This window comes from Eubalaena glacialis, chromosome 7 (genome assembly GCF_028564815.1).
Source record: "Eubalaena glacialis isolate mEubGla1 chromosome 7, mEubGla1.1.hap2.+ XY, whole genome shotgun sequence".
Lineage (NCBI taxonomy): Eukaryota > Metazoa > Chordata > Mammalia > Artiodactyla > Balaenidae > Eubalaena > Eubalaena glacialis.
This window is the reverse complement of record NC_083722.1, coordinates 106,548,754-106,560,432: the sequence shown is the minus strand read 5'-3', so window position 1 is coordinate 106,560,432 and position 11,679 is coordinate 106,548,754.

Below are 11,679 nucleotides of genomic sequence, written 5' to 3'. Positions count from 1 at the left end.
AAGGAAGGATTCTCCTCTACAGATTTCAGAGAGAGCATGGCCTTGGTTTTGGACTTCCATCCCCCAGAACTGAGAGAGGATAAAATTCTGTTGTTTAAGCCACCCAGTGTGTGGTACTTTGTACTTAGTTAAGAAACCAATACAGCATCCCTCTACTCATTTGCCTGACAGGACACCAAATCCTTATCCCTGCCTGGAGATCCCCATTCAGTCAACATACTTGATTTCCAGTGACAGACACCAGGAAAGGATTAAGCAGAAGAGGACATCAGGCAGTATATGGAATCTCCTGGAAGGCTGGAGAGGGGGTCTTTGGGAGTGGGCTGGGATCAAGGGAGGAAGACGCTAGAAACATCCCAAATCCAATCATAGGATCCATTGGGTGTGCGGTAGGCAGATTATACAGTGGCGCCCAGTGACCCCCACCTCTTTGTATCCAAGCCTTGTGTGTTCCCGTCTGGAGTGTGTGCTGAGTTTAGTGAGTCACCTCTAATGAATAGATTACTGTAGAAAGTGAGAGGGGCATGTTAATTCTTACATTCGGTTACAAAAAGGCTCCTGATTCCTCTCTTGCTCTCACGTGCTTGCTCTGCTGGAAGGCAGATGCTGTGTTGAGAGCTGCCCCGTGGAAAAGCCACAGCCACTGAGGAACCAAGGCCCTGCATCCAACACCCTCTGTGGAACCAAATCTTGCCAATGGGCAGCTGAGTGATCTTGGAAGCTGATCTTTTCCTGGTGAAGTCTGGGGCCCTGGCTGATACCTTGATTGCAGCCTCATGAGAGACCCTGAGCCAGAGGACTCAGCTAAGCAGTACCTGGATTCATGACCCACAGAAACAATGAGATCATAAATGTGTGTTCTTTTAAGCTGCTCAGTTTGGGATAATTTGTTATGCAGCAGTAGATAACTAGTACAGAATGCAACCACTGTGGGAAGCTCTGCTTGCTAGACTGATAATCTGTGCTTACCTCCTGCCCCTTCAGGATGAATCACCTACTCTCTCTGCTCCTTTGTTCCCTCACTCCAGATATAAAAACCCCTAAGTGGGAGCATTTGATTGGTGGAATTTAGGTCATGTGCTAAAAAAAAAAATACAGATGCTGTATGGACAGAAAAAAAAATCTCTTCTTTAGGTTTCCTGCTTACATGCTTATAGTAACCTTGACTTCTTCTTAGCACTTATTAATTAATGGATCTATGTCACTAAGTCGCTAAAGTCTTGTCCACTAAACTGTAGGCTCCCAGAAGGCAGAAACTGTCTGTTTTGTTTGTTACTCATTCCGTTGCACCTAACACGTGGCCTGACACATAGTAGGTGCTCATTAAATGCTTGATGAATGAATGAATGAGTGAATGAAAGCTTGGCACCTCTCACTCTAGTTTATACACATTGTCTTCTCAACATGGAGTAATATCTCTCAGACTTTCCTTATCATAAGAATCAGTTGGGATGCTTCTTTAAAATGCAGAATTATAGGCTCTATCACAAGTCTGGGATGAGGCCCAGAAAACTGTAATTTAACAAGCCCCCTATGTTATTTAAGTAGCTGGGAGCTATAACATCACTTATCTCTAAGACCTGGTCCCCCTCAGCCCAGCTCACCACTAGCTGAAACCCATCTGGATATTTTGTAGTCTTCTTCTGTGGAACAAGTGACCCTCATTTCTTTCCTCTTTCTCTGGAGGACCTGCTGATCGCCCCCTTTAGTCACCTGCAGGGTCTTCTTTGCTTCCCCTGATTTCTCCATGACCTTCAAGCATCAGTCCAGCCATGGACACGGAGGCGCTCTTATGCAGGAGTGTGTGTGGGCATCTCACTCACGGGCAGCATTGGGTTATGGGACTCATTCGATATTGGGTTCAGGGGATGGCCAGGAAAGATTTGGTCCCTGAAGATGGGCAGGAAAATGAACATAAAAAGACAATGATTATAAAAGCAATCCATCTGCTAAGTGCCAGATGAACAGTAGGGATGGTAAGTGCCACAGGGAGTAAGGTAGGGAGTGAGGCCAAGAACTGAAGCATTCGGGGAGGTCTGCATGGAAGAGGAGTAACCTAAGCTGGGCCTCAAAGAAAAATGCTTGAATCCAGTGAAGAAGTAATGAAAAGGAAAAAAGAAAAGGAAAGAGTATACAAGGCAGGAGGAATTGAGTGAGAACAGCTGTGGAGTTGAAAATGGCCAGGGCAAGTGTTCTGGCTAGCTATTACCACATAATAAATCACCCCCAAATTTAGTGGCTTAAAATAATAACAATTAATTTATTCTCTCTTATGGTTTTTGTGGGTCAGGAAATCAGGAAAGGCCCAGCTAGATGGTTCTGGTTTGGGGTGTCTCGTAGGGTTGCAGTGAGAGGGAGTGAGTGGCTGAGCTGGGACAGTGGGTGGAGGCTGGAGCAGCTAGAAGCTAGCGTCCCTCTCCCTTTCTCTCTCTCTCTCTCTCTCTCTGTCTCTCTCTCTCTCTCTCTCTCTCTGTCTCTCTCTCTCTCTCTCTCTCTCTGTCTCTCTCCCTCCCCATTCACGCAGTCTCAGGGCCTCTCCTGTGGACTGTCTGCATGGGCTACTTTGCGCTTCCTCACAGCGTGGCAGCCTCAGGGCCATTAGCTGGCTTACATAGCAGCTAAGGGCTCCAAAGGTGACCGTCTAAAGAAACCCAGGTGGAAGCTATAATGCCTTTTAGAACCAAGCCTCAAAGTGAAATAATGTTGTCTCTGCTGAACTCCGTTGGTCAGAACAGTCAGAGAAGCCCACCTAGTTTGAAGGGGAGGGGACATAAACCCCACTTCTCAATGGGAAGAATGTCAGCGTCACATTATAAGAAGAGCTTGTGGGGTGGGAGATACTGTTGTGGTCATCTTTGGAAAATACAATCTATCACAATTTAAGGAACATGCAGACCATCTTGGTTGTACCAAGAGGTCGGTCTGTGATGGTTAATTTTAGGTGTCGGTTTACCTGGGCTAAGGAATGCCCAGGTGGCTGGTAAAACGGGATTCTGATTGTGTCTGTGAGGTTGTTTCCAGAAGAGATTAGCATTTGAATTGGTGAATTGAGTAAAACAGATTGCCTTCCCCAATGTGGGTGGGCACCAATCAATACTTTGAGAGCCCAAATAGAACAAAAAGGCAGGGGGAGGGAGAATTCTCTGTCTCTCTCTGCCTCTGTCTCTCTCTGCCTCTGTCTCTCTCTCTGTCTCTCTGTTTCTCTCTCTCTCTCTCTCTCTCTCTCTCGGTATATATATATATATTTTTCCTATTTCTTAGGAGAACCCTAATATAGGGTCTATGTGGTAGCTTAAGGAATTAAGCTTGCAGAGATTGGGTGGGGTGAGATTGTTGGGAGGGATGAATTTGAACTCGGCCTGAAGGGTAAGGGAAACAATGAAGGTTTATGAAACGGGAGTGAGCTTTGCATGGCTTTAGAGCAAGTAAAATTTGGTGCTGCTTGGGGAAAGGGTGAAGGAAGGAGAGCCATTTAGGGATGGGAACAGCATCATATTGTTGACTCAGCTTGTGAGCGTCTATGACCCTTGGGTTGTTTTCTTCTGTGTCTGGGCTCATTCCCCCATTGGTATTGCTTTTTCATCTTTACTAATGTCAAAGTCATTATTTTCCCATCTCCAAGAATTTGGTACTTTTTTTTGCAGGATCATGATTTTCCTCTGGTCAGGAGCACTCTCTGAGGGTTCCCTTCCTTTCTCCCCACGTATTAGCAACTACTCCTAATGCAGCGTCATCAGCAGTTTTGATGAGCTCGCTCTAGGTCCCTTTGCCTGGGCCACGAATCAAGCTAGGTGGGTGCTGGTCCTTATTTCAGGAGGCCTCATGTGCTCTGATGCCAGACTGTGAGCCATCTCCTGCAGAGGGAGCTCCCAGCACTGCCCCTTCCCTGGCTGCCTGACTTGGTAAGACTACTTAACCTGCCTGCAACTCAGTTTCTTTATCTGTAAATGGAGATTATAGCAGTGCCTACCCCGTAGAGTCATGCTGAGGATTTAGCCAGATAAGCCATGAAAAACGCTCGGCTCAGAGCCCTGCCTGTAGTGGCCTCTCCACGAGCATGAGCTGCTGTTACTAAGGTCTGGAGAGGAGCGTCTGGTGCAGGGTCAAAAGCTCCAGACAGTGAGGTAGAAAGAGTGTGGGCCCCGCCAGCAGAGAATGGGTTCGAAGTCCAGCAGGGCCATCTGCTAGGAGTGCGACTTTGGGTGAATCACTTCATCCATCCATCTCTCTGTCCATCTGTCCATTCAAAAAGTGTTTCTTGAGTGTCAGTACTTTGCCTGCAAGTGAGTTCTGTGCTGAGGATTCATCAATGGGTAGGGCAATCCCAGCTCCTGCCCTCATGAAGCTTAGTCTCTCAGGGAGGACAGATGCTGAACACGCAGTGACCTGCAGGCTGTGTGTTCATGATGGAGGAACAAGATGCTGACCCAGTGGGTCTTGCTTCCCCCACTGCACATTTGGAAATGTCTACAGATGCTTTTGGTTGTACAGCTTGGGGGGTGCTACTGGCATTTGTGGATAGAGGCTGGGGATGCTGCTAAACATCCCATAACACACAGGCAACCTCCACAACTAAGAATTGTGTAGACCAAATGTCAAAAGTGCCGCCGAGGTTGAGAAAGACTGTGCTGTAGGAATGCATGGCGGGGGGAGGGCCTCAATGAGTCGGGGGGTGGGCAGCAGTCAGGGAAGGCTCCCTTGAAGAAGTGACATCAGAGACCTCAAGGACGGGTTAGCCAGGTAGTGTGTATGTAGGTGGAAGGGGAGCTCGGGGAGTGGAAGAGTGTTGCTGGCAGAGGGAACAGCATTGCAAAGGCCTGGAGGCAAGAGAGAGCAGAGCCCCTGAGGAACTGAGGAAAGTTCATTGCTCCTAGGATATAGAGAGTGGAGGGGGTTCAGGGGACAGATAAGATGGCACGTGTGAAGCACATACTACAGGAAGCGCTCAGGGGGCCTGAGCATTTCCCGTGCATTATCTCACTGAATCCTCACGGCAACCCTCTAAAATATGTGTTATTGTTTTGCCCTTTTACATATAGTTCAGAGAAGTGAGAAGTGGATGGTCACGATGTTTTTGTTGCCGCACAGTCCAGCATCAAACACATGTAAGTTCAGGCACCAAGGAGGGGCTCGTGTTGTGTTTGTTGATTGAGTGAGTGAGTGACAGAATGAGTAAACCAAGCACATATCTGGGGGTCCTAAAGTAGAGCTGGGCTAAACAGAAATGACTGTCCCGTGGGGCCTGGGAATTGAGGCACAGCCACAACTGTCCTTGAGACAAGGGAGGAAGTGTCCCTGCACCCAGGTGTGATTCACCTGCAGGGCCCTGAAAGTCCCGGCTTCTCTCATTCCTTCCTCCCACCTCAATGAAGAACACGTTCCAAAGGCCACCTACATCCTCAGCTCCATGTCCTGTCACATCATCATGGAAGGATGTGGAATCGGGCTGGCGCGATCTGCTTCTCAAAGGCCACATCGTTGCAGTGGGGTCACCTGAGGATGCAGTGACCTACATTGTGCCTTTTCACGACATGGCCTTTGGCATCCTCTGCCACCCAGGAGGAGTTGGCAAAAGCATAGGTTCCCAGACCCCATCCCAGACTCTGGGGGCAGGATGCTCTAGCAGTCTGTAGGTTGTAGATTTTCACAATCTCCCCGGATGACTTTTAGGCAGGCTAATGTGTGGGAAATGGCACCACGAACCAGCAAAACAGCCAGCCTTTTGGCGGGCAGCCTGCATCTCACAGAGGTCCCAGCGTGTCGTGGCGATGGCTGCCATCTGCTGAGATCTGACTCTGTGCCGGGCTCCAGGCTGAACCCTCGCTCAGGGATCCGCAGGACATGCTCATTTTACAGATGAGGAAACTGAGGCCCAGTGCATTGAAGTACCTAGCCATCCAAGCAGGATCTCTGGCTCAAAAAATAAGACCTCATTAAACACAGGTGCTGAAACCTGTTTGTGGCCTGAAGGAGGTAATTTGGTTGGGTTCACCTTGCTGGGTGGTGAAATAGCCCAGCTTTTCCTCTTTTTTCCCCCAGGTCATTTACTCAAGAGAAAGGCCTGTGGAGGTTATTGGAATGAGCTTGGGGAGATGGTGTGAACCCCAACTCCAAGGGAGGAATGGAAGAGTCAGAGGGCAGGTAGGTCAGAAAACTCCAGTGAGGAGCTGGAACAGGGACCCAGCAAGGCTGGCATCCTTTGTCGGGGAGGTGATTGTCTGAGACCTCCAGGCAAAGCCGTCTTGTACCCAAGAAGCAGAGTGATGGTAGTAAGCTTGTGTGTAAACACAGGATCTTCGCATAGCTGCAAAGAATGAGCCCACTGGGTTGTGTCCAAGACCCGGAAATGCCTCCAGAAATCCTTGTCTGGCACCAGACAGTGTGTTGAGAAGGATGCATTGGGGTGGCATGGAGGGCTTTGGGCTGGGGATCCAGAGAGCTGAGTGACTTCCGGTTTGTTCCCTTTGCTGTGTGAGCTTGAATCAACATCCGTCCCTCTCTGAGCCCGTGTTTCCCTGTATGATGTTGGGTTTGAACCAACTGCTCTCTAAGGGTCTTCTTGTTCTAGACTAAATTCTTAACCTCAGGGCCTGACACAGAATAGCTGCTCAGTAAATCTGCGTTGAATAAGTGGATTTGCTCCTCCTCTTCCTTTGTTGGAACCGAGGTTGGCGTGGTATTCCGCTCCTGCTGCCCGCTCCCTCCCCACACATACAGACCCTCAGTGGTGGTCAAGTGCTTTCTCTAGCGCCTGTGTGCAGCCTGTTTGACCCTCCGTCCTCCAGGCCACACCATCTGGCTGAGTGCCCCAGCTTCTTACTGCCCCTCCCTCCCTCCCGCCACCTGCAGCCTTGTCCCTTACGACCCAGCCCCCTGCAGTGCAGCCAGAGGGGTCTCCCTAGGACGCAGTCAGAACCAGCACATCCCTCTTCCCAAACCCCAGCTGTCCACGGCCTGCCCACTGGCGCCTCTCCCCGGTGGCGCCACATTTGGCCCCAAATCGCCTTTCAGTCTAGTGCCCACCGTTCTCTCAAAGCCTGGCCCCTTGGAGTTTCACAGCTCACCTGAGGAAGCTGGGAAGAGCAGGGTAGGATGAGGCCACGTCACTGTGGGCCCACGTCTCCAGTAGCTCGTGGCTTTGTGATAGACTGGTCCGCAGATACATGTACAGTGCGTCGGCAGCTCCGTCCGTGATGCAGGACACATCACAATGTTATAACCGATGACCCATGGGTGAGGGTGACGGGGCAGGTGCAGGGAGCACCAATGTTGGGCCCTTTTTTTTTTTTTTAATATTTATTTATTTGGTTGCACCGGGTCTTAGTTGTGGCTCACCAGGTCCTCAGTTGTGGCATGTGAACTCCCAGTCGCAGCATGCATACGGGATCTACTTCCCCGGCCAGGGACGGAACCCGGCCCCCGCCCCCGCCCCGGCACTGGGAGCGCGAGTCTTAACCACTGCGCCACCAGGGAAGCCCCTACTGGGCCCTTTTGTGGTCAACCCGAAGACGACAGAGCGTAGATCTGCGGGCAGAGCAGCCAATGGGGAGCCCAGCCCTGTTTGTTGCGGCTGCTTCACTGACGAGCTATGTGGCTGCGTGAATCACTCAGCCTCTCTTAACCTCAGTGTCCCCATCTGCACATGGGGCTGGTGCGACTCACCCCTCTCGGGGTTGCTGGGAGGATTGCCCAAGATAATGGGTCTGAGGTATGCGGGTGCTTTGCCTGTGCTGGGTTCTGTTGTGGGGCATCACCACGGAGGGCTGGCCCCCGTCCAGAGCCCGTGATCTCTGAATTCTTCCACTTTCAGCTGCTCCCAATAATGGCCTGCGTGGTGAGGCTGGCTGCGTTTCCGATTTTGGCTCAAGGCAAACATCGATCTGGGGTGTGCTTTGCGAGGATGGATGAGTGGACACCCAGCCACTCTCCAAACCGGATCTTGGCCTTTAAATGATTAATGTATTCAGGCTGCAAATAGTACCGTATGTCCCAGTGCCTCCGGGATGCTTGGGAAAAAGTCCGGTCCCCCTCAGCACTTTGGAACAGGACGCCCGAGGCCAGAATGTGGTTCTCTTTGCTAAATTTAGGGCTAGGCACTCCTTCGTGTAAATAGGACGCTGCAGTGTTGGAGGCGGGGCCTGTCCTCTCTTCTGTTCAGGTGGGTTTGAGGTTTTGTTTCCTTCTTGGTGGACTGGAAAAAAGCCTGGGTTAGGAATTGAGCTGTGGACTTGGGCTTTGACAGTCTCTCCAACTGCTTGTGTGACTTCTCCAAGTTTTGTCTTCCCACTTGCAGAATGGAGACATCAATCTCGCCATGGAAAAGCTCTTTGGGAACTAGGAAGCAAGCACAGGGCAGGCACTTCTGGGTCTGGTGGTAGACTCTGTGCACTGAATAAAAATTGCATGGGGCCATCTACATCTACATGCTCTCATGCTCACAGAGGGGGCATAATGGGATGTCAGTTAGCTCCGAGCTCATCCTTGTCCCTGAGCCCAGGGCAGAGCCTCTGGGTCTCAAAGATGCTCCCTTTCCTGTCTTCATCCCTTGGTACCCACAACAGGCCCAGCACATAGTAGGCGTTCAGAAAAATGGTCATTGGATAGATGAGGGCACCGCGGCAGTGGTGAAGGCTGGATCATCCACCCAACCCCACAAGGAAAATGCACTGCGTGAAAACATCCCAAATAAACCGAATCTTGCCTGTAGGCGACCCCCGTTCTGTGATCCTCTGAGGGCAGGGACAGTGGTGTGGCATTACATTTTATTCATTTAATTTAGCTGCCTCACCCTAGCTCTACCCACAGAAACATCCATTAGAGCGAGCAGTGCCTGGAAGGTCTTTGTATGAGGACAGAGCTGACAGGTGCCGTCTGGTAGGAGCACCTGTGCCCTTGCCACCGCCAGGGCTGCAATTGTCACCTCACAATCTTGGAACATCCAGGCCCCTGCGTTCAGGGTCTTTCCCTTTTGTTTCTCCCTCTAGTCTGGCTCACTGGTTTGCAAACTTGACTGGACCTAAGAGTAACCCACACGGAGTTCTGCTTTCTAAACCATTGCAACAGTTAGGATTTTCCAAGGACAGTTTGAGACTGGGTCACATGCCCATCCTAGGCCCTGTCTCCCCTGCCACTGTGTTAGGCACGATTCTGCTGTGTACACACCCTTTGATCACTGCTGTAACCTTGGCACCTGGCGCAATGCTTGGCATGTATCACGTACGATAACTGCCCAATAAATGTTGCTTGGCTTACCTGGTACATTACTTAATGAAGCAGAAGAACCTCTGAAATCTCAGTGGCTTCATATTAAAAAGGTATATTTCTTGCTCATGCAAAGTCTCTTCCCCATCTGGTGACTCTGGGACCTCGTGGTTCTGTCATCTCCACTGTGGCCCCAAGTGTCCTGTGGCACAGAGGGAAGAGGAGGGGGGAGGGGCGTCGGCTTTTCTCGGTTTCAGCCCAGAAATGCATATATCCCCGTGGCTCGTCTGCCAGGGCTGGTCGCACAGCCCCAAGTCAATGGCAAGGAGGGCGGGCAAATGAAGGGAGCCCCCTGGGCTATTAGGAGCCTCCTAATTAGGAGCTTGCTGCACCACAGCCGAGACTTGACCCACAGATGGCCCCTTAAGATCCAGCTCAGGCTCACCGAGCAACTGAGCATGCCTGGAACCATCCGAGGCTTTGTCGACTCCTCCCTCACACCCTCCTCCAGCACTGCAGGGACGGAGAAATGAATAACTCCACTCGGCAGATGAGGAAACTGTGGCTCAGTGTGGTTGACCACTTGTCCGAGGTCACACGGCCACCAAGGAGCAAAACCAGGACTCAAACACAGATTGGTTTCTTAACTCCAACCCCAGTGCTTTCTCCACCTTGGTCCAGATGTCCTGTGAGCACAATGGTCCAGGGGCTTCAAGGCAAAGAAGGGATGAAACCTGAGACTCTTCGGGAACACGGGTCGGGAGAGACGGGGTAAAGGGTCAGATGGGGGTGGGCAGCCGCCAGAGGACTACGTGTACCGCCAGCTTCACATCATGTTGTCCGGGAAGGAAGCCCAGGACTGGGGAAAACAGCTACTTGCACGATGAGAGGTGAAGAAAGGAGGTGCCTTATAAACGTGACTCAATTTATTGGACACTCCAGAGAGTCATTTAGATTTTGCCTCGTCTTTGAGAAATGAGGACTGTCTCTGCATGCCCTCAGGTTTTTTTTGAAATGAACATTTCCTCCACCCCACAGAGAACTTGTTATTCAGAGGGGTTTTTTTTCCCCATCAACTTCTTTTTTGGTCTAGTTGAATGCCAGAGGGGATAATAAATATATACAGTAGGAAGCAAAACAAAAAAGAGAGAGGGGCGGCCTCACTTTTCAACAAACTACCTTAAACAAGTGGGTTCAGACTTGTTGACAGGTCTTTATCTGCTGTTCACAAACCTGTAAGAGGCTCTGTTCCGAAAACAATAACGACAATTTGGAGAAGTGGAGCAATGGAGTCGGGGAAGGGATGATCCATTTTATCTGGGGGAGCCCTGTCCGTAGTCCCAATCACATCCTCTCTTCTGGTGGGTGCTAGCCTTGGTCAACAACCACCCTGCCCAGGCCTGTCTGGAAGCCTGGGGAGTCAGCTCTGTTAGGCAGCACTGCTGAGTGACTCAAGGAAGACCATGTGGTCACCAGGCAGCTCTGACTGTGAGAACGTTCGCCTTCCTACTGACTCCACATCTGCCTCCCTGGCCCTAGACTTACACCCCCTAGTTCTGCCCCATTCGTCTTTCCTGGGACAATCTACAGGGGCACCTGTTTTATCAGATTTCTCACTTAGTGTATAAAAAGTAGGTCATTGATTTGTTTCACAGAACCTGAAGCCTTGAACATCAAGACTTTTCAGGTTGTGTTACATTAGGTCGTAGGTGGCAGCCACGGCCAGGGAAGTGTGGAAGCCCGGAGGACAGGACTTAGGTCCTGCAGCCACACACGTGGCCTCGGTGTACATGTGTGTTGGTTGCGGAGGGGGTGTGGAGTGGCAGAAGCTCTCCCAGAAATGCCTCGCTCTCACTCTGATCATGTCATAGCCTGCTTAAGCCCACCCACCACTCCTGACACCCTTGGGATGGAATCCAGCCATCCTCATGGGACTTCTGAGGCCTCTACTGAGGGGAAATGCCGCTTCATCTCCCGTTATACAAGCTCCCACTTCATCCTGCAAACGCTGAGTTGCTCGAGTCACCTCCACGCACCGCACTCCCTCCCACCTCACTGCCTTTGCTCCTGCTGTTCCTGCTGCCTGGCGTGCCCTTCCACCCACTCATTCGTGTGCACACGGCCCTGCGTAACTCCTACTTGTCACCCAAGATTGAACTCCAGCTCTCCTCCTTCCAGAAACCTCTTGGGCCGTCCTGGACTAAGGTAAGCGTACTTCGTCCGTCCTGGCTGGTTTCAGTCTCACTTGGGCCTGTGAGCTCTGGACCAGGAGGAGAGGATTTCCTTCCAGCCAGCATGGGGCCCAGTTCCCCAGGAGCTCAGCAGACAGGGAATGATGCAGTGAAGCCCGCACATCCCCCACGGTAGCTCACGTCTCAGATTCCATCATGCAAGTCCACAGAAATACAGGATTTGGTCCCTGGCAGCTCTCACGCTCAGGAGACTGTGGAGTCCACAGTCAACAGAAAGATGCCTGTA